Below are 19303 nucleotides of genomic sequence, written 5' to 3'. Positions count from 1 at the left end.
TGAATCTTCTGCCATATTTGAAACTACTGTTCATGATCTTCTGAAAATTCTTCAGTGTTACTTTTTGTCATGATCTCACTGGCGGTTTTTTCTCTGAATTGTTCTACTTTCTTCTCTTTAATGTAGCTCATCCAAGTGCTTCATCCTGGGCCCTGTTCTTCTGTCTGCAGTTTTTTTCCCTCTGATTTGGTCCTCTGTAGTTTTTACTCATATTTCATACCGGCTTGTTCCTCTTTTCCAACCTTTCAATCATAGGTTGATGTCTCTATGTATGGAATGCTTCTTTGTAGCTCTCCAAAACAAACCTCAAGCTCAAGAAATTCAAAACAAAAACCAAACCTGCTCTCTCATCTTACATATGGCATCACTGCCATCTAACCAGTGACCCAAACCTCTAAACTGGGATTTCTTCTGGACTCCTCTCTCTCAGGTCCAGTCTCAAGTGGTGTCAACTCGCTGCTTTTGTTTGTTTGCTCTTTTTATTTTCTTCTGATGTCTGTATACAGTGTCACTATAGGGGCTGTTGGTACTTGCAAGCACACACAGTAACTGTTTTACTTGAAATGTCCTTCTTGTCAGAACTTGATGATGTGTTCACTAGGTCATGCAGTTAAGTCCCTGGTGAACTGTGCTTCTGGCCACCACGTGTGGTGATGTCTTTGGGAGTCCACAGGGAGAAAGCATGCAGGAATTAGTGGACAGGTTTGAACAAGGGGCAATAAAAAGACATGCAAAGAATAAAAAAAGAAAGCACAGATTTTTATAATTTGTAGCTTTTGCTTTTATAAGTATGTCAGCAATTTTATGTGTAGTTTTTCTTACTGCGCAATTAATTGTATGTTTGTAGTTCAAAAAGACCTTTTGTGTTTTCAAACTCTTAAAGATTGTACTTAAGTTTTCTCCTGTTTCAGGTAATTACTTAAATATGAATAGGGAAACATGGATGTGTGCATGATTCATAACTATGTTTGTGAACTGCAGCCGTAGTTAACAGTTTCTTAAGAACAGAAAGTGACAACCTAATCAACTGAATATTTTACATTCACTATTACAGTTTGAGATCTCATATAACATGTGAAATGTGCTTTATTCATTCATTTTGAATCTAATAGTCAATCTAAATGTACACACTACATGTTTCAAGTGAAGGTACCACCTATGGTCTATTCACTTTTTCAGTCTTCTGATTATTTGTTGCATAACAAAGTACCACAAAACTTAGTAGCTTTAAACAAGAATTTCTTCTTATTACATGTCACACGGTTGTGGGTAAGTAGACTGGACAGGGCAGTGTGTGTTGGCTGCTGCATGGTGTCTCTGGTCTTGGCTGGAAGTACACTAGTGGCTGGGGACATTGAAGAGCATGCAGCCCTCACTTTGTGGTCAGGTTGGACTTCTTCACAGTCTGGCAGTCTCAGGGTAATCAGGGTTGTCAGGCTTCTGCCAGAGCCACTGTTCAAGAGGCCCAGGCAGAAGCTGTGAGGCTTTTTATGATCTCCTCTTAGAAGTCCCAAAGCAGCTCAAGCACATCACTAAGAGCAGCCCTGATTCAAGGAGAGGGCGATTAGATTTCACCTGTCGATAAGAGGAATAATAAGACTTTGCAGCAATCTTTAATATATAACAGTTTGTCACAAATTTTTACGTGCAAAATATACTTTGTCCCTCTCAAGAGCCCCAGAAATCCTTTGCTATTATGGACCTACCTAAAAGCTTAACATAACCAGGTCCAGGGGGCCTGTCACCCACCCCTCCACACACACCCAGCTCTCCATGAGGAGACTGGCATGAACATGTGGGTACTTCCCTTCAGACATGGTTAGTGGGAAGAGGAGGCTCCTGCAGGCACTGGTCTGAGCAGTTACTTATTCCCTTTAGGCACCTGCTCTACTTCTTTGATTAGGGCCCAGCCCTCATCCCTGGAAAGATGCCTCACGCCTCTTCATTCTGCCATCTGGGCTCTTGCCATTCTCTGTCAATATCCTTTTTCCTTAAATGCCTGGGTATGAAGTTGACTGACTTGCTTAGCTTATTTCTTACTGTAAGTTGGGGATCCAATGGCTTCCTTTTCATTTTTTATCTAACTCTGACCTTTTGATTCAAGGAATGATTCAGTGTAATCACAACTTTAAAAAGCATGGACTTCCTGTGAACTGAAACCCATAGATCAAAACTACCCCCACCCACTCTGAGACACAGGCCCTTTGTTCTCTGGCCTCCCCTTCTCTCGAAGGCTGCTATTAGGTGATGTCCTTTGAAGCTGTATTTACCAGGGACTATTTTTTTTTCACATCCTAAGGTTCTTAAAATGCTGAAAATATCTTGCCATATCTTAAAAAAAAAAAAAAAAAAAAAAAACTGGTTTTGATCCTTACCAAAAATGAAAGCACAGCTGGGCTGGTGTCCAAGAAGGCTCACTGCTGGCTGGCAGTGGGTGGTACTGGAGACTCATGGGGGCTGTTGGTGCACATACCTGCTCATGGTCTTTCCATGTGGTTCCCCATCAGGGTGGTCTCAGGGTGGTTGGGTTTGCTACATGATAACTAGCTTTCCACAATGCAGTTTTGTAGTCCAGCCTTTGAATTCCCAAACTTGCAGTTTTCCCATGGTCTGTTGGCCAAACAAGTCACTAAGGCCAAGCAAGGCTCAAGGGGAATTAGTTTCTACCACAGAGGGAGGAGAAGGAAAAAAGTTGTGGCCACCTTTAATATGCCAGAAATGTCATTGTTACAAATGTTTGTTCCAAGTTTATTATAATTTGCCTTGTGAATACTTCTTTGACTTACAGATTATTTCAAAGCACATCATATAATTTTCAAATATTTGAGACTTCTGTGGATATATTTTTGTTGTTGGTTTCTAATTTAATGCCATTGTGGTCAGAGAACAAATTTCTTAAGATTTCAGTCTTGAGATTTCTTTTGTAGTTTGATGTATGCTCTGTCTTGGTGCTCCTGTATCAGTCTGTTTTTAGTACCTGACACTGGAATATGTATTCAATACTATTCAATCACCTCTTAAAGATCCCACCTTTCAAATACCGTAATCAGATTTCCCACCGTCTTTACACTGTTACAATCGGGATCAAGTTTTTAACACATGAACTTTTGGAAGACACATTCAACCCATAGCAGCTGCACATATGCTTTATGTAGATCAGATAGGTTGAGTTGAAAACCAGTCTGTTTCTCGTATTATACTCTCACAGCACACTTCTGACCCCACATATGTGGGGATTTCTCTCCACACACTAAGCAAACAATCAATTCTGTGGCAGACACCAGCTGACTGTACTCCAATTCAAATCTATTCTGGCACTAGCTACCTAGAGTTAGCATCAATTCTCGTAAGTTAGGAGCCTTCCTAAGACTTCTCCCACTTAAGATGCCAGTCACAAGTCCAGGTTCCTGGAATTTCTGACTGACTAGCTATAAATCAGGGTTCCAACAACCTTCTTCTTCCTCTTTAGGCTAAATTAATTTGCTGGAGCAGCTTACAGAACTCAGTGAAACGCTTATGTTTACCGGTTCATTATAAGGGATATTTTAAAAGGTACAAATAAACAGTCACGGGAAGAGTGAGGTCTGTACAGGGTGAGGTCTGGATGGGCCTCAGGCACAGGAGCTTCCATTCCCTTGGAGCTACGTGCCCCACCCTTCTAATAGATGGATGATTTCAGCTGTCCAGTAGCCTCTCAAACCCTTGCTCTTGGGTTTTAATGAGGCCTCATTACATAGGACGATTGATTAAATCGCTGTCCACTGGTGATCATAACCTTCAGCCTGTCTCTTCCTCTGCGAAGTTGAGGGGTGGGCTGAAAGTCCCAACCCTCTAATTACAGTGTTATTTTTTCTGGCAACCGTCCCCAATCCTGAAGCTATCTAGGTGCAGCCAGCCATCAGCCAGATCATTAGCATGCAAAAAGACACTCTTCCCACTTTGGAGATTCTAAGGATTTTAGGAGTTGCATGCCAGGAGGTGGGGATAGCGACCAAATATAGACTTTCATGATATCGCATAGGTCACATTTTGTCATACATATTCCTGATTTTTTATATGGTTCTTTCATGAGTTAGAGAGGAGTATGACTTCTCCAACTATGATTGTGGATTGTCAGTTTCTCGCTGTAGTTCTGTTGTTTTTTGTTTTAGGTAAAGTCATATACTGCATAATGACATTTTGGTCAACAACAGACCACATTTATGATGAAGAAATAGTCTACATAGCCTAGGTGTGTAATAGCTTATACCATCTAGGTTGTGTAAGTACACTCTATGATGTTCACACAATGACAAAGTCACCTAATGACACATTTCTCAGAACGTATTGCAGTCATTAAGCCAACATGACTGTACTTTGAGGCTCTGTGTTTAGGCACAGATGGATTTATAATTGTTACATCATTCTCACATATAATACTTCTGTTATTATGAAAGTGCTCTATTTCTGGTGATATGTTTTGTCTTGAAGTTTCTTAAAGATTTTTATGCTTACTGTCTGTGTAGTATACCTTTTTCCATTTTTTTAACTTTCATTTTGTTTGGGTCTTTGTATTTAAAGCATGTCTGTGGATAGCATATAGTTGAATCTTTCCTATCAAGCCTGTCAGTCTGCCTGAAGTAGAATATGCACTCCAATTGTATTTAAAGTAATTATTAATAAGGTTGGATTTAGATCTGCCATTTTGCTACCTGTTTTCTATTTATCTCAATTGCCTTTTGGTTCTCTTGTTTTTGTTTTTCTAAATTCTGTTTGGTTACTTTTGGGGGGGTGTCAAATTTTCTAATGGTTCTGTTTGATTCATGTATTGGCTTTTTTAAATGATTTTTTTAATATATATAAAAGATGACCAGTAAGGGGTTCTTAACCCTTGACTTGGTGGTGTCAGCACCATGCTCTCCCAAGTGAGCCAACTGCCCATCCCTATATAGGGGATCTGAACCCCTAGCCTTGGTGTTGTCAGCACTACAGTCTCCCAAGTGAGCCATGGGCTGGCCCTAAAATGATTTTTTAAATAATTTATTTTTAATTTTGGTGAGAAACACAAAATGTACATAAAATTTACCATTTTAAATGTTTCTTAACCTTTAAGTAGTGTTAGGTATAGTGACACTGTTGTGCAGCAGGTATCTAGAACTTTTTATCTTGGAAAACTGAAACTCTATACCCACTAAATGACAGCTTTCAATTACCTCCCTCCAGCTTCTGTCAAGAACCATTCTACTTTGTGTTTCTAAAAATTTGGCTTACATCAGTGGAGCCTTACAATATTTGTCATTTTGCACGTGGACTATTTCACTTTGCATAATGTCTTCAAGGTTCCATGTGACAGCATATAACTGTCAGGATTCTCTTTGTTTTCAAGGTTGACTGATATTCCTTTGACTGTATACACCATATTGTTTATCCATTCACATTTGTCTGTGGACATTTTGATAGCTTCCATCTCTTGGCTAAGTAAATAATGCTGCTATAAAAATTGGTGTGTAAATGTCTCTTTGGTATATATTAGATATATACATAGAAGTTGGTTTGATGGATTATTTTGTGTATTAGTCTATTTCTGTCACTTATAACAAAATACCTAGAACTAGGAGATTTATAAAGAAAACAAAATTTATCGCTTACAGTTTCACAGGCTGGGAAGTCCAAATGAAATAGAGCTCCCTGCACCCTCATAATGTACACTATCTGCTTCTGTAGAATTGCTTGCTTAACCTAAGTAACTCCATTTTACCCGCCGTCTGACCTGCAGACTACCCCCGCTTCTGCGTGAAAAACCGTTGACCTCACAGAAACGAAAACCATTGCATAGAAACAGGAGCCATACACAGTGAACTATTACATGGGAACAGGAACCGTATACAGTGAAAATTTGTATGGTTGATTGCTCTAACGGCTCATTTTTGGCTTCTGTAACCTAGCTACCTAGCTTGCTTTGTGCACCTGGACAAACCTGTGTCAATGGGACGTGGTTTCTGCCTTTAAAAACCCCACAAATCCAAGGCCCGGGGCCATTCTCCCTTGGTTGCTCCTTGAGAGACGGTCACTGGCCAGCTGGAGTGAATAAACTGCCCTTTTCTGCACAAGTGGCGTGTAAGTGCATTTTTGCAGGAAGGTGCCTCACAACACAAAGTCCAGGGAACACATCTGGTGAGGGTCTTGGTGATGGTGACAGTGACTCCTCACATTGCAAGATGGTGGAAGCAGAGATGAGAGACCAGCCTCCTTATTTACTCTTTTTAAAGCCTTGAGAAACACACCCATAACCACCATTATTAATCTATTCACTATGGCATGGTCCTGCAGTCTTATCACCTCTTCAAGGCCCCACCTTTCAATTACTGTAGTAGGATTTCCCACCCTCAGCAGTTACAGTGGGGATTAAGCCTCAATGAGGTTGGAGGGGACATTCAATCTACAGCCTATAGTAATTATATTTTTAGTTTTTTACAAAGCCACTGTACTTTTTTTTTTTCCCCATAGCGGCTGCACCATTTTACATTCCCACAAGTGGTTCACAAGGATTATAATTTTGCCAACATTTGTTATTTTCTATTGAGTGTGAAGTAATATCTTGGTTTTTGATTTGCATGTCTTTGATGGTCAGTTATGTTAAGCATCTTTTCATATGCTTGTTAACCATTCATGTGTCATCTTTGGAGCCATGTTTATCCTTTGCCCATTTTTTAATCATGTTTTTTGGTTATTGAGTTGTGAGAATGTCTGTATTCTGGATGTTAGCTTCTTATGAAATATATGATTTGCAACTTTTTTTCGTTTTGGGGGTGTTATTGCAAATAGTGTGTTTTTCATTTCAAATTCTGCTTGGTGATTGCTGGTATATAGGAAGGTGACTGACTTTTGCATGTTAACACTTTATCCTGCAATACTGCTATAATCACTTCTTAGTTCCAGGAGTTTTTCTGTTATTTTGGATTTTCTGTGTAAACTGTCATATCATGTGCAGACAGACACTTTTTTTTATTCCTTCCCTGTCAGTACGCCTTTTATTTTGTGTTGTTGTGTTATTGCATTAGCTAGTACTTCCAATACAGTGTTGAAAGGAGTGGTGAGAGGGTACATTCTTTGTTCCTGATTTTGTGAAAAAGCTTTGAGTTTCTCACCATTAAGTATGATGTTAACTGTAATTTTCTGTAAATAGTGTTTATGAAGTTGAGGAAGTTCCCTTCTATTCTTAGCTTACTGAGAGTATTTATCATGAACGGGTGCTGTATTTTGTCAAATACTTTTTCCTCTATTGCTCTGATCATGTGATTTTTCTTTTAAAGTATGTTGATGTGATGGATTACATTAATTGATGTTCAAATGTTAACCAGCTTTGTGTGCCTGGAATAAATCCCACTTGATCATGGTACATAATTCTTTTTGTAGATTGTTGGACTAAGTTTGCAAATATTTTGTTGAGGACTTTGTATGTTCATGAGAGATAATTATTTGTAGTGTTTTATTCTTGTAATGTTTTTTCTGGTTTTGGTATTAAGGTAATGCCATCCTTATATAATGAGTTGGGAAGTATCCTATCTGCTTCTATTTTCTGAAATAGATTATAGGCAATTGTTATAATTTCTTCCTTAAATGTTTGGTTGAATTGATCAGTGAACAGATCTGGGCTGGGTGCTGTTTTGAAGGTTTTTAGTTATTTACTTAATTCTCATAATATATATAGACCTACTAAGATTGTGTGTCTCTTCTGAGTTTTGGTAAGTTTTGTCTTTTGAGGACTTGGTCCATTTCATCTCGGTTATTAAGTGTGTGCACAGATAGTTGTTCCTAGTATGTCTGTATTATTCTTTTAATGTGCACAGGATCTGCTGTAGTAATGTCCCCTTTTTTATTTTTGATATTTGTAATTTCTTTCATCTGTCTTTCATTCTTACCCTGGCTATGGGCTTATCAATTTTATTGATCTTTTCAAGGAATTGCTTTTTGAGTGTTGCTGTTTATTATCTTGGTTGACTTGCTGTTTATAATTTGTTGATTTCTGCTCTATCTTATTATTTCTTTTCTTCTGCCTCCTTTGGATTCAATTTGTTCTTTTTTTCTAGTTTCTAAAGGTAGAAACTTAGATTATTTTAGATGTTTTTTCTTTTCTAATTATTCATTCAGTGCTATCAAAGCACGGCTTTTGATTTATCTAACAAATTTTGATACCTGAGTTTTCATTTTCATTTGGTTAAATATTTTTTAATTTCTCTTAAGATTTTTTTCTTTGACCCATGTATTGTTTCATTGTTGTCACTTCATTTCACTTATACACAATCTTACATAACTATGTATGTATGTGTGTGTGTAAAAGCATAATTGTATACATGGTTACTATTGTTATTGTATACATGTTATCTGTTAGATCAATTAAGAAAAATAAAAGTTTTTATTTTACCTGCACTTATTTCTTCTTTAATGCTCTTTGCTTATGTAGATCCAGTTTATCTTTTTCTTCTCTCTAAAGAAATTCTTTTAACATTTCTTGCAAGACAGTTTATACTAGTAAATTTTCTTAATTTTTGTTCATATGATAAAGTCTTTATTTCTCTTTCACTTTTGGAGGATGATTTCACAGGGTGCAGAACTCTAGGTTGGTGGATTTCTTTTCTGAACGCTTTGAATATTTCACTCCACTCTCTTCTTGTCTGCATGCTTTCTGAGATGTTTGATGTAATTTTCATCTTTGTTTCTCTATAAGTAAGATGATTTCTCCCTACTTCTGGCTTTTTTTCAGATTTTTTTTTTTATCTTTGATTTTCTGTAGTTTGAAAATGATATGCCTAAGTGTAGATGTTTAGAATTTATCTCTTTTGGTGTTCTCTAAGCTTCCTGGATCTTGGTTTCATGTCTGACATTAATTTGTGGAAGTTCTCAGACATTATTGTTTCAAATATTTCTTTTGTTTCTTTCTCTCTCTTCTCTTTCTGGTGTACTTATGAGTCTATGGTACATCTTTTGTCATTTTCCCAAAGTTCTTGGATATTATAATCTGTTCCCATGCATCATTTTTCTCTTTGGTTTTCAGATTTTGAAGGTTCTATTGATGTATCCTCAAACTCAGAGATTCTTTTCTCTCAGTTTCATTCATTCTAATAAGCCAATCAAAGGTATTCTTCATTTCTGTTACAGTATTTTTGATCTGTGGTGTTTTTTGTTGTTGTTGTTGCTCTTGATTTGTTTATTTCATAGAACTTTTATCTCTCTGCTTACAATGCCCATCTGTTGTTGAATGCTGTCTACTTTATCCATTTGAACCCTAAACTAATTTGTCACAGTCTTAAAAAAAAAAAATTCCATGTTTGATAATTTTAATATTATAGCCATTTCTTCTGATGCTTGCTCTGTCAATCCAAATTGTGGGGTTTCTTTTGTCCTTTTGAATGCCTTGTAATGTTTTTCTTTATAGCCAGACATGATGTACCAGGGAAAAGAAAAACTGCTTTAAATATGCATTCAGTAATTTGGTGGTAAGGTGTGAAGAAGGGGAGCTGTCTTAGTTTGTTCAGATTGCTATAACAAAATACCTTAGAGTGGGTAATATAAAAACAACAGAAATTTATTGCTTCCAGTTCTGGAGGCTGCAAAGTCTAGGATCAAGGTTCTAAGGTATTCTATGTCTGGTGAGAGCTCATTTCTCATAGATAGCACCTAGCTTGTGTCCTCACATGGTGGAAGGGACAAAGAAACATTCCTTGGCCTTTTTAAAATAAGGGCACTAATACCTCTCATGAGGGATCTGCCCTCATGATTTAATTGCCTTCCACGGGGCCTATCTCTTAATTCTGGTGCATTGTGGATTAGGTTTCAACATGTTAATTTGTGGGGACACAAACATTCAGACCCTAGCAGAAAAGTTCCATAGTCTTATGATTAAGTCTCATCATTTTAATGAGCCTGTGTGTTTGGACTGTAAACTTTAGAAGTATACTCAATTTGTTTTTATTGTTTTTTCCTTCCCTCCTTCAGTGGGACAGGATGGCTGGATTGAGCCAGAATTGGATATTTGTCTTCTTCCATGTGGAAAAGCTAGAGTGGGTTGGAATTTAGTATTTTCTTACGCCCAGGTTATTTAGGCTGTGATAATAGTACCACAGGTTAGGCTGGTTAAGTAGTTTTAACTAAGGGCAGGCCTTGTTAAGAAGAACAGAGTGTTCTGGCATAATTAAAAATGGTTTGACTTTTCCTTTCACAGATGAAGCAGGAGGGTTTTTGTTTTTGATTTTTTTTGTATGTTCGTTTTGTTTGGTGGCTCATTTATGACCAAGTCCCCCTAGAATGAGTTTGCTTGTTTTGGCAGCTGGCTGGTATGGGGATCCGAACCCTCAATCTTGGTCCCCTCGGTCCCCTAGAGTTTTTAACCCTCAGAGTTGTCTACACTGAGTCTCCATCAATTTGTCAGTTACAACTCACGTTTTTCTGCTCTTACACTGGTTCTCGTGGTGGTTTCCAATAGTAAGTCTCTGCTCCTGTAATCCATGACTCTGTATATTTGGCTGTCTGCCTCTCAAATCTTGGGGGCAGTGATTTGCCCTTTGTCCCTCTCTCTTATGGTTCCAGGAAGTTGATTTTTCAGTCTCCTCAGCTTTGTATTTGTTGTTATGATGGAGTGATGATTCCACTCTTTTTGAGCAGGAATAGAAACCAGGAATGTATTTCTAAAACTACCATCTTAATGTCTATGTAGATAGTCAAAGGATTTTGCTTCATACAACTACATAAATGATGAAATATATTGGTAGACTTCTTAATACTGAGTTTTTCTTAATTCATGAGAAAATTCCTTTCTGGTCTTCATAGTCTATTTCTATTTTTCTATAGTTAAATATTAATGTTTTTGCAGATCCTGTACTTTTTTTCTTTTTATTTGATGTTATACATTTATTAACTCTGCTGGCCTAAAATACCATTGAAATTCTTATTCTTTACAAATCTTTATCTTCAGCTTAGATCTCTCTCCTGAACCCTGGAATCACGTATCCAATTGCCATTTGGAAATTCTCCCAGATATTTCAAATATAATGTGTGCAAGTCTTTGTCTTTTCTGCCCATTATATTCTTCTTCCGTTTTCCAAATTTCACTCTATAGTGTCAGCACCTAAGTAACTGCGATCATGCAGATAGCCTTGGAGTTAAAATTCTTTCATTCTCTGCACAGCAAATTAGGACCAAATTCTATTTCTGCTTTTACTTTTTTTTTCGTCTTTTTTAAAGGATTCCTTTCCTATTCTGTATGCTTACTGCTCTGTGTCCTGATGTAGGTGGTCATGTGTCATCCTGTTTTTTCCTCTTTGACTCTCTCTTCAGTCCTTCCCTTTTCTCCTTCTAGAGGATGATTGTTGAAATGCAAATCTGGACAGGTGATGTATTAGTCCATTTTGTGTTGCTATAACAGAATTACCTGAGACTGGGTGATTTATAAAGAAGAGAGGTTTATTTGGCTTACGACTCTGGGACAGCTGCATCTGGCATGGGCCTCAGGCTGCTTCTACTCATGATGGAAAAGCGGTAGGGAGCTGGTGGGTACAAGCAGATCACGTGGTGAGAGGAAGGAAGAGAGAGAGAGAGAGAGAGAGAGAAGGTGCCAGGGTCCTTTGAAGCAATGAGCTCTCACAGGAACTAATTGAGCGAGAACTCACTCATTAATCTGTCCTCCCCCAGGGAGAGCATTAATCCATTCACGAGGAATCCGCCCCCATGATTCAATCAGTTTCCAACACTGCCACATTGGGGATCAAATTTCTACATGAGTTTTGGAGGGGACAACACATCCAAACTCCATCACATGACTTTCCTGTTCTTACAGGGCCTTATTATTTATACCCTGGTTTGAAAGTGGTAGTGTTCACCCTGGCGTGGACAAAAGCAGTCTTTTTGCACTGCAGTAGTTAAAAATCAACAATGAGTGCATAGAATTTTTTGCTGCTTCATTCAGGTCAAAGTGTGTTTATCTCATCACAGCCCAGGATTATTCACTGAGACATGGTGCTGTGTGTAGTACCATTATAGTAGTATGTGTGTTTTGTGTCCTTGTGACTGGACTTTTGCTGTTTCCTCGTATTTATGAGAACGTGGAAGAGCTAAAGATTTCAGGGAAGTGCAAACTGAATACAAAATACAGTGGTAGTTTCCCATTCTTTCTTACCCCAGTCTATATTGAACTTGTGTCTAAATTAGATCATCTAATGCATTATTTCATGGATGTATTTATAGTTATGTCTTCATACCAGGTCATAAGCTCCTTAGAGAAGCAGAGTTTTATTCTTTCTTTTATCTGTAGCAATAAGGATCGTTCTAGATCTAAAAGGTAAATTTTTAACATTTTTTGTAATTGATAAATTATTACAGTGGCAGAATGTTCCTACTGTGATTTTTCTTTCTTCCACCATATGGAATACAAAGAAGCTGCCTGCATCTTATGTAAGATACATATGAAACATGCACACAGAGAAGTGTGAACTCCCAGATTCTTGTTTTGTGACCTGGGGATGGTGACTTGAGTTGAGGAGAGATGTACTGTTACAGGGGTTCTTGTTTTTTGAGGATGGGGCTGTGGACTTCACCTGGGAGGAATGGCAGGAGCTGGATGATGTCCAGAGGACTTTGTACAGGGATGTGACACTGGAGACCTATAGCAACCTTGTGTCATTGGGTGAGAGGGTCTTGGCAGTAAGTCCCAGGAGCAATAATACTTTTTTGTGATTCTTGATAAATATAGGAACCACATATAAGGTTTAATGCTATTTAGGTAAGATCCATTTCATGAAGAATGTGAGTGTCATTCCTCTATAATAAAAGTTCAAATTGGCTCCTTCATTGAACAGCTTTTGAAGCTGAGCTTTTATAATTTTTCCAAGGATCTGACATAACAGTTTGGCAAAGTTCTATGTTATTTTCAATTAACAGGGCACTGCATTGCCAAACCAGAGCCTACAAGGTCAGCACATACTGGGCAGGGAGACTGGGAAGAGTAAAGGCCAACAGACATTGGCATTGCTCAGCTGTTTTTACCAATATTTTTCTCAGGTTTCAGGTCTGAGAATAGCTGGTGTATGTACATCAAGCACATGCATTTAATAATCTTCAAAGTGGGCTCTCACACTTATTCCCCATCCTTGTATTTGCTGAATATTTTTTAGTACTCACCCAGAATCTAATCCTTCCCTATCTCTTTGTAAACCTTTTTCTGTGTTGTTTGCTTTCTCAGTGTTCTTAATTGCTTTCTTTTTCTCTATTCTTGTCAGTTTTTCTTTTTTCAGACTGTATTGGTTTGTTTTCTGTTACTTATAACAATACCTGAAACCAGGTAGTTTATAAGCAAACAAAATTCGTATCTATCAATTCTATAGGCTGGGAAGTCCAATTTTTGGGAGTTGCATCTAGTGAGGGCTCTCTTTCTGGTGGAGACTCTCAGCAGAGTCTGGAGGTTGTACAAAGTATCACACCATGAGTAATGAATTAATCCATTCACGAGGGTATAAATCTCACTATCCAGGCATGTCTGAGAAGCCACACCTTTCAATACTGTAGTCACACTTCCCACCCTCTTAATACCGTTAAAGTAACGGTCAGGCTTCAATACATGTTTTGAGGGGATATTCACACTATAGCACAGAGATTTATTCTTACATTCATTTATTCTTTTAACACATATTAATTGAGTAGATATTAAGCATCTGTAATTTTATGGTTGTGCTTATAACATCAAAGATCTAAATAATGTCGCTTTTTCATAAAGTTTACTTCTGATGAGAGAGAAGCAAGAAAATAATATATGTTAAGTAGTTGTATAAGAATCATGAGGAATATTTAATGACAGAGAGAAAAAATGTGAGCATTTGGGATGGATTATCAGAGAAATAAGTTTAAGGAAGATTATTAAGTGCTTACTTTGATATAGCTTCAATTCAAGGTAACTTGTTTTTAATCTTGACATAATACGTACTTAAATATAAAATCTAAATTTGAGAGTGGACGTCACTATCAGAAATAAGAAATTTGGAAGTCAGTTGCCTAAAGCAGGCATTTAAAGTCATAGTCACTGAGGAAGTCACCTGTGGAGTTGATAAGAAAATGAGACAAGAGGTCCAGAAGTGAGCATTATATACCATGAAGTAAGAAATCATGAAGCAGAGGAGGACACAGCATAGGAAAGGGCTGGTCCTAGACTTGGGAGGAGAAGTAGGAGATTCTGGGTCCCAAGGCCACATGAAGGGTATCATGTTCAGGGGCTCAGATTTCTGGTAGGAAGTGGAGTTTGAAGTCAGCATTTTCTCCTTCTCTTTGTGGAAACCATTCTAACATAACAAAGAAAATGAAAAATGAATGCAAATGTCCATCTTTTATTAAAGTAGGAGATAGCTGAATCTCCAGTGCACATAAGAAATGTGGATTATCAAGCAGGAGTGCATGCACCTGAAATTGGGGGAGACTGCCAGTTGATCTCAGAAGGAGCTAGAAAAACATTTAGCAAGGATGGTGAGCACAGCCTGGGTTGCAGAACAAAATCTCTTTGACCAGCAAGGAAGGGGTGCCCAGGATGGTAAACTGAAGCTCTCTGTGAAGCAGAGAAAGTCAGGTTAAATAAGAAATTTGGAGGGAGCAGGTTTTATCTAGTGTGGGAAAAAGGATATTTCTTATTTGAAAAAACCCCGGATACCTTTAGACATTCCATAGTGACGAGTTAAGACTTAACAAACATAGATGCAAGGCCAACATCCTGGATAAGTGACAAATAATTGGCCTTACCTGAAAGTAACTGATGCTGCAAAATCTTGCCATTTTCAGAGCAGAATAATGAGATAAAGAGCAATCTGAGACACCCACTGTGAAAAGAGTAAAATAGTGAACAGGGTGGACAAATGGCTAGTGACAAGTACTTTGTTGGAAACTATGACCAGGTGAATAGTCTAATAAGTATTTTCCTCTTTAATTAAAAAAGTAAACAAGGATGCAAAGAGTAACAACTGGACATTAGAAAATACATTAATATAATGTATTACATTAAGTACATAAGAAAAGATATGTACTTATAAAACCTTACCCATTATTAATTTTTAAACAGTTTTGTGCCACTAGGATTAAAAGAAAATGATTTGCTTTAATTTGAGCACATAATGAGCAGTGCTCGTGTGTGGTACACTGATACGTTTTGTTGTTGTTGTTCGTGGGTTGTTTTTTTTACAGATTTCCACCTGGTCAGTGACCTAATTGAGAAAAGTCAAGAAAGTCGCAGTAGACATTTGTGGCCAGTTGTAATCACCAACAGCAAAACGTCAACTGAAGAGAGAGTTGAGTTAGAAAAAACATTTCACTTGAACTCAAACCGTATTTCGAATCTGATTATAGAGAGTGGAAACTATTCAGAAATGAGGCTTGAGGAGTGTAGTGTCTGTTGGGATGTGCTTCTCCCCAGAAAGCCTGGTGAGAAGCATGCTGCACAGAAACCTTATGATCGTAATATAAGTGAGAAACCCAGCAGAAATAGTGAACATCTTAGTCAGCCTCCCAAGAATCAGACCGAAAGGCAGCAGCCTTGTGAAGATAATGGACAAGAGAAAGCCTCCAGCACAGAGACAACATTATGTGTACATAAGAAGGATCATATGGGAATGACCCCCTGTAAATGTAATAAATATGGGAAAGCCTGTGGTAAGTCAGCTGTCATTGCCCAAGAGATAACTCAGGTAGGAAGAAAAACTTTTCAATGTGATGTATGTGGGAAAAAGTTTTATAAAAAGTCTAAACTCAGTAAGCATCAGAGAATACACACAGAAGAGAAACTCTACAAATGTAGTGAATGTGAGAAATCCTTCATTAAGAAATCATACCTTACCATACATAAGAAAACACATACGCGGGAGAAGGATTGTGGAAGTAATGAATGTGAGAAAGTTTTCTATCAGAAGTCAGACCTTACTGTGCACCAGAGAATTTACACAGGGGAGGAGTCCTGTGGATGTAGTGATTGTGGAAAAACCTTTCACCAGAAGTCACTCCTAAGCAGGCATCAGAGAATTCATGCACATGAGGAAACTTACAAATGTAATAAATGTAAGAAAACTTTGTACCGTAAATCATCCCTCAATAGACATAAAAGAATTCACAGAGGGGAAAAGCCCTATGAGTGTAATGAATGTGGAAAAACTTTTCACTACAAGTCAAACTTCAGCCAGCATCAGAGAACTCACACAGGTGAGAAACCATATGAATGTAAAGACTGTAAAAAATCTTTCTCCCAGAAGGCAAACCTCAATGCACATGAGAGAACTCACACAGGTGAGAAACCATGTGAATGTAATGAATGTGGAAAAACATTTTGGCGGAAATCACATTTAAGGATGCATCATATTTCTCACACAGGGAGAAAACCCTATGAATGTAATAAATGTGGGAAAACATTTTGGAGTGAGACAGGCTTCAGGTATCATAAGAAAACTCACACAGGTAAAAAACCGTATGAATGTAAAGAATGTAAGAAGTGTTTCTATAGTAAGTCAAGTCTCAGTACACATGAGAGAACTCACACAGGTGAGAAACCATATGAATGTAAAGAATGTAAGAAAGCTTTCTTCAAAAAATCAGCCCTCACCATACATCAGAGAATCCACACAGGTGAAAAACCCTGTAAAGGTAATTATTGTGGAAAAACCTTTCAGGAGAAGTCAGGCCTCAGGAGACATCAGAGAATTCACACAGGTGAGAAACCACATGAATGCAAGGAATGTAGGAAAACTTTCTACATTAAATCACTGCTTAATGCACATCAGAGAATTCACACAGGTGAGAAGCCTTATGAATGTAAGGAATGTAGGAAATCTTTCTACAGTAAATCAGACCTCAGTGGACATCAGAGAGTTCACGGAAGTGAGAGACCATATAAATGTGAAGAATGTAAGAAATCTTTCTATCGTAAGTCCAGCCTGACTGTACATCAGAGAATTCACACAGGTGAGAAATCATATGAATGCAAAGACTGTAAGAAAGCTTTCTACAGTCCATCAGCCCTGGCTGTACATCAGCGAATTCACATAGGTGAGAAATCATATGAATGCAAAGACTGTAAGAAAGCTTTCTACAGTCCATCAGCCCTGGCTGTACATTAGAGAAGTCACACAGGTGAGAAACGATACAAACGTAATGAATGTAGTAAATGTTTCTCCACTAAGTCAAAGCTCACTATTCACCAAAGAACTCACACAGGTGAGAAACCCTATGAATGTAATGAATGTAGAAAAAGATTTGGCCAGCGGAGAGTTCTCAGTAGACACAAGAAAATTCACACAGGGGAAAAACCCTATGATTGTAAAAAGTGTGGAAGAGCCTTTCGCCGGAAGTCACACCTTTGGAGTCATCAGAGAACTCACTCAGGAGGATCCATATAAATGTAAAAAAATGTAGGAAAACTTTCTACCATAAGTCAGCCTTCAGTGGATATTAGAAAACTCCCACAGATGAGAAACCATATGAATGTAAAGAACGTAGGAAATTTTTCATCCAGAAGTCAGCCCTCACTAGACATGAGAGAATTCGCACTGGGGAAAAGGCCTATGAATGTAATGAATGTGGAAAAAATCTTCATTGGAAGTCACCAGAGGGTGCATCAGAGAACTCACACAGAGGAGAAACCCTCTACAGTTCCTTGGTATCCACTGGGATTGGCTCCTGCACCCACTGCACATACCACAATCTGCTTGCAAGCTCCTTATATAAATGGTGTAGTATTTGTGTAATGTCGTGGTGTATAATTAACATCCTGCCTAGATTACTTTGAATAGTGAATCAATGTGAAGACTATGCAAATAACTGTTATAGTGTCTTTATGTATTTGTATTTTTATTGTATTATTACTTATCTTTTATCAAATATTTTTGATCTTCTGTTGATTGAATCTGTGGATATGGATGCTGTGGATATGGAAGGCTGGCTGTAATGAATGTGGAAACATCTTTTGTCAGAAGTCACACCTCACCAGACATCAGAGAATCAGGAAAGAAAGTCCTGTATGGCAGAGACTTGCTATTTATTTTTAGATACCAAACTGTTTTCTTTTGTACACACAGCTAGCTTGCATTCTTGGCTTCCCTTTGTTGTGTGTGGAAGCACGTAACTGATCTCCATTCAGAGGAATATGGACACACATGACAAACATTACTTTTAGGGCTGGCAACACCACCACCAACAAAATCCCCATATAGATCTTCCTGGTTTCTCATGGCCCTTTGGGACTGAAGTGCAGATGATCACCAGGGAGGCCTTGGGAGCAACAGGTTAAAGAAGGCCACCAGGATTGAAGACATAAGAATTTGATTGTTGAGAACAGAAATCTCCCCACTTTTATTCCCAAACCCTCCATTTATACTTTACATGGGTGAGAAATTTACTCTTTTGGGCCATTGTACCTGTGATCTGTTGCTTTACAACACAAACAGCCCCTGTAAGCTAATTGACATTTTGAGCTTTCTGACAGAAGTTGCCAGTCCTTGTAGATAGAAGATTCACACAGGAGAGTAAGCTGTATTGTTGCCTTTTATTCTTATCAGTTTATGGAATAAATCAAAGAAATCATGAGGAGAAACAGCAACAAATTTTGAACCCCTTATCAGGAGGGACATCTCATTGAATACTGAGACTAAAGTAAATCTTTATAAATATCTTTAATGTTTCAACACTTTTAACAAAATTTCCAAGCATATTAAATATCAGAATTTGAAGTGGAAACTATCAACATATAATATGTATATAAGTTTTCAAAAAGAAATGATAAATATAGTATCAAAACTATTTTAAGAATATTTGACACTAGACAGATAGTTAAGTGGTGATACTGCATGCCAGGGGACATTTGCCATGTCTGGAGGCATTTTTGTTGTCACAACTGGAGGTTGGAAGGTGTTACTCCATCTAGTGGGTAGAGGCCAGGGATGCTGCTAAACAGCCTACAGTGCATAGAACAGCCATCTCAAGTATGTAGGGTTTATGCATATAAGTATTCTACTTAACAGGAAGTTTTCTTAGTGGAACCACACGTAAGTGTAGGTGGGGATGTATACGCTTAGCATAATATACTTTAAGGTTGTATCTTTACTTTAAATGCCATTCTAGCCTCTTTATAGCTTGTTAAGTATATTAAGTCTACAGTATTGCTCTACACAGTTTTTGTACTCTCCTAGTGTATGTAAATTTCTATGATCATTGTTACCAAACTGTCTCAAGTAGAGAAATAAATTTTTCCAAAGTTTGAAGCTAACATCAAGCCATCTGATGTGTCTAGTAGAAACATTTCTATAGAAATGAG

The 19303-nt window shown here is 37.8% G+C and overlaps 1 protein-coding gene and 1 pseudogene across 1 annotated transcript in view; both read left to right on the top strand.

Moving 5' to 3' along the window:
• LOC134376775 (death-inducer obliterator 1-like) overlaps window positions 1-19303 on the top strand; it is a 130137-nt gene that overhangs the window by 52791 nt on the left and 58043 nt on the right. The window lies entirely within an intron of this gene.
• On the top strand, window positions 15491-18567 carry LOC134376759 (zinc finger protein 717-like; annotated as a pseudogene).

The sequence above is a fragment of the Cynocephalus volans genome, chromosome 4 (assembly GCF_027409185.1).
Source record: "Cynocephalus volans isolate mCynVol1 chromosome 4, mCynVol1.pri, whole genome shotgun sequence".
In the NCBI taxonomy this organism is placed as follows: Eukaryota; Metazoa; Chordata; class Mammalia; order Dermoptera; family Cynocephalidae; genus Cynocephalus; species Cynocephalus volans.
Note: the sequence above shows the minus strand (reverse complement) of the source record. Positions and strands in the feature narration are given on the sequence as shown.